Below are 4,117 nucleotides of genomic sequence, written 5' to 3' on the forward strand. Positions count from 1 at the left end.
AGAACTTATTCATCATATTCATTAAGTATCCATGCATAATCATAGTATTTCCCAGAAATCATTAGCATACTCTCCTCCCATATATGATTCTGCACAGTAAAAATTAGAAAGGTCCAGAAATGGGTCTGGGGTACAATTTGGGTAGGTGGTATATGAGTCGGTGGTCGCGATCTCCCCCTGCTGGAATTACCTTTTACTAAAGTTCACGGTTTCTTGGCAGGTAACTACAAGTTGTTCCAGTCGACTCTCCCCAGTTCCCATTAATTCTATATTCTGACATTTCAATACACTTTCTACATACAGAAGACTAGTCAAATACAAAGAAACCTTTCAAACCCTAAATTTATTACCTAAGTTTTAAACAATGATTCTAGCCCATTCTTCTGGCCTTGGTACAGGGCTGTACAAAGGATTTAATAGCAGCTTTTGCTGTGCAACTACAAGTTTCATTAAAATATATTTCTTATTCCAAATTATTTTATAAAATCAAATAAAGTCAATTAATTCTAACTTATTAGCAGATCTGTAACACGCGTATACTGCCTGTAGTAGTTAGGTTCTCTGGTAAATGTTTATTGGGAAGGACCTGGCAGCAAATTGCTGCAGAGAGCAGGGCGGCACTGAACATCCTAAAGAAGCTGTGATGCCACGTTTGCTTTTTTCCTGTGAGCAGTTAGCAGGCAGAGCTCAGAGCCAGTGCTGCCTGCCATGGGGCCTGCACATGCTCATCCCACAAGTAGCACATTCAGCAGGGCTCTGTTTGGGGTGCCTGATCCCAGCTTCTGCCTCCCCTCCTGCTTGAAACCCCTCATGTTGCCCCCCCCTCCCCCAAGAGACCACTATGCCCTGCACCTGGAACCAGCAACTCTGTGACATCAGCCCCGGGGCCAAGGGCACCCTAGGCAACATGACTACTGTGGGTACTACATCAGCATCTGCACTGGTGGTGACAAGTCCTCTTTCTTGCAGCTGCCCTGTGTCACTGGCAGTGATGGGTTTGTTCTGCCTCATCCTGCTGGCCATGTGCTGTCCTGCACATGGCACATGGGACAGCTGTGGGTAAATGGCCCGAGGCTCTGGGAGGGAGCTTGAGCAACCCTTATGGGGTTCACTGGAGGGTGTCTGCATATCCCCCATGACCACATCACAGGTTGCCAAACCCTGTGTGGGAGGCTCAGTTCCTTGCCAGTATGCAGGCTGTTGGCGCAATTCATCTACTGGGCTAAAGTAGAAATGAGGGGAAATGGGCTAATGTAGAAACTACAACAGAATAAAGGATGCATGTGCAAAAGCAGATAAGATGACAAGATCTCATAAAAATGTTGCAGATGACTATATTTATACTTCAGCTTGCTTGAACAGCCTGGCATTAGAAGAACCTACAGTTATCAAAAAGTACTTGTTGAAAGTTGCTGAGCTGTTTGAGAAACTCAGGAAGGTAGAGAGTAGAGTTTCGTCTGACGAAGACTTAAAGCTCTCAGAACTATTGAGATACTACATGCTCAATATGGGTTCCCCATGCTGGGTTCCCCAGACCTGTTGGCCACGCAACACCTTGTGGGGAGGGAAGATGGCTGACCTTCAGCCAGAATGGTGCAAGTCATTGAGCAGGACAGTAATGAGTTTCTGTTTACAGAGGGACCTGTGGGCTCCAGCCCATAGCTTTTCACTACAGCATGTTGTGCATCATGAGTGGCACAGCTGCCCAGCCAGGGGCCTGGCCCTGGATCATCAGCATCCAGGATCCCTGGCAAATTGGCACAGGTCATATATGTGGAGGGTCCTTCATCAGCCCACAGTGGTTCCTCACAGCAGCCCACTGCTTCATCGAGTCCAGGTAAGGTAGACCAGGGAATGGGGATATCCCCACAACACTAGCAGGTGCCCTGTCTGCAGCATTACATGCTACTCCCATCCTGTTTCCTTGCAGTACACCCAATGCCTGGGCACTCCAGAGCCCAGCTGAGACACTGCTCATAGAAGGCTGGACTCATGCCACAAGCCTCCAGCTTGACATTCCTTGAGCCTAAGGCATGCTAGAGCAGTCACACACTCCCTAGTGCTGCTTTCCTCTCTCCCTTGTGAAGCAGAAGGCAGGAGAACTGCTGGGCTACTGAAGCACATGGCTCTGCTCCCTCTGACCCCTCTCTCCATCTGCCTTCCAGGCACATCATGATGTGGCACATGGTGATTGGTGCCACCCAGTTGATTCAGCTGGGGTCTGAGGCCCAGATGCGCAACATCAAGCAACTATTTGTTCACAAATGCTACAGTAATATCACGCAGAGGAATGACATTGTGTTGCTGGAACTGGACCAGCCTGTCCAGTGCAATGACTATGTACAGTTTGCCTGTGTGTCCAAAGCCTCACTGAGAGTGTCAGAGCTGACAGCCTGCTACATCAGGGGCTGAGGTTCCAGGGCTGCAAGATGTGAGTTCCCAAAAAGTACTTGTGTCCTGAGTGCAAGCTTGGCACACTTGGGGAGACAGGTTGCACTTCCTGACAGCAGAGGCGAAGGCCAGAGTCAGGCTGTGGGATTATATGCCTCTGGAGAGATGGGCTTGACCCATTTACCCAGAGCAAGGCAGAAGGGAGACACCAGTACAACGCCTCTCAAGATGCAAAGCCAAACCCAGGGGAAGGGGTTCATCCAGACAGGGGAGAAGAACTGGCAAAGAGCATCTGGGTGTTAATTCCTTTCTGTGCTCACAGCTGGAGGATCAGCATATGTGCTGCAGGAGGCCAAGGTCTGCCTCATTGATGTCAACATCTGTAACAGCGGCGAGTGGTACAGAGGGGACATCCACACCCGCAACATGTGTGCTGGCTGTCCACAGTGTGATATTGACACCTGCCAGGTAGGAGCATGCTACAAGTAAAGCCCCAGCAGCACAGACAGCCCTACTACAACCACCCAAACATACCCTGGCACATGCTTTTCCTGGCTAGTCACCCTCCCACTTGCAGATCCCCACTGCTGTTGGGACTTACCTCCCCTTCCCCATCAGCAGGCCCTTGCCCAGTGCCCCTCCTGTCCCTCTTGTCCCAGAGGCCTGGGACTCTGCCCAGAAAGCCCATCTAGTGCTCTTGGAAGCCCATGGCTCCAGATCCCAAGCCTGGAACATCTGTCTTCCACACATCCAGGATCACCGTGCAAAGATGAGAGCGAGCCCTACCTTACAGGCCCACAACCCCTTCCCAGAAAAAAGTTCTACAGAGCCTTTTTTTGCAGTGCATACAGCTCTGGCAGGTGCTGTGAGAGAGGAGGAGCCAGCCAGAGTGCTAATGGTGGCCACCCAACAACCCCTTCATCCTCTCTTCGCTGCTGCAGGGTGACAGCAGTGTTCCTCTTGTGTGCGAAGATAACAGTGCTGACTATTCCTGGCTTGTTGGTGTGAGCAGCTGAGGAAAAGTTGTGCGAGAGAAAGGCAGCCTGGAGTCTACACCTCCACTCAGCACTCAGATCACACAACTGGATCCTAGTTCAGATGGGACTGCACCCAGCAGTAAGGGCTACTCCAACAGCACAGGCATAGAGTCATTTTGTCACCACCTCAACCCCTGTTCAGATACCAAGGCCAATACCAACACAATCAGGCAGGCTTAGCTCTTGCCCGTTTCCAGTCCAGAAGCTGGTGGAATCCTTTACTCGGGTGCAGGAGCTCCTGCAGGTTCTAAGGGGAAAAAAAGGTTGGAGCAGCAGGATGAACAGGATCCAGGACAGGCTGCAGTGTACCACCACCATTTCCTTCTGGGGCAATGCCTGCTGATGCAAAGGCAGCCTCGGTGTCAAAGGCCTGCTCTGTCCTGTCCACGCCCCTCTGAATGCACACAAATGCTCAAGTTGACTTAGTTCTTGATATAAAGTTTTTCAGTTTTCACAGCCAACTATGCTTCAGTCCAATTCAGTCTGCTGTGCAAGGCAAAGACTTCCACACCTAGCACCTGCAAAATGAGGCAGGCTGCAGGCAGACAAGTCAGGCACAAAGGGAAAGAGTCTCTGAAAAGGGCTGAAATTCTGCCTGTTCAGGGAGGAGGGAGAGGGTACACTGGAAGAAGGGAACACAGGTCATTGGGGGCTAGAGGTCTTGGGTAAAGCAGTTTGAAACACAGAAT

The 4,117-nt window shown here is 50.4% G+C and overlaps 1 pseudogene; it reads left to right on the plus strand.

The window, feature by feature from the left end:
• Nucleotides 1-841: 841 nt before the first annotated feature.
• Nucleotides 842-3,771, plus strand: LOC129734948 (acrosin-like; annotated as a pseudogene).
• Nucleotides 3,772-4,117: the final 346 nt, after the last annotated feature.

The sequence above is a fragment of the Falco cherrug genome (assembly GCF_023634085.1).
Source record: "Falco cherrug isolate bFalChe1 chromosome W unlocalized genomic scaffold, bFalChe1.pri SUPER_W_unloc_1, whole genome shotgun sequence".
In the NCBI taxonomy this organism is placed as follows: domain Eukaryota; kingdom Metazoa; phylum Chordata; class Aves; order Falconiformes; family Falconidae; genus Falco; species Falco cherrug.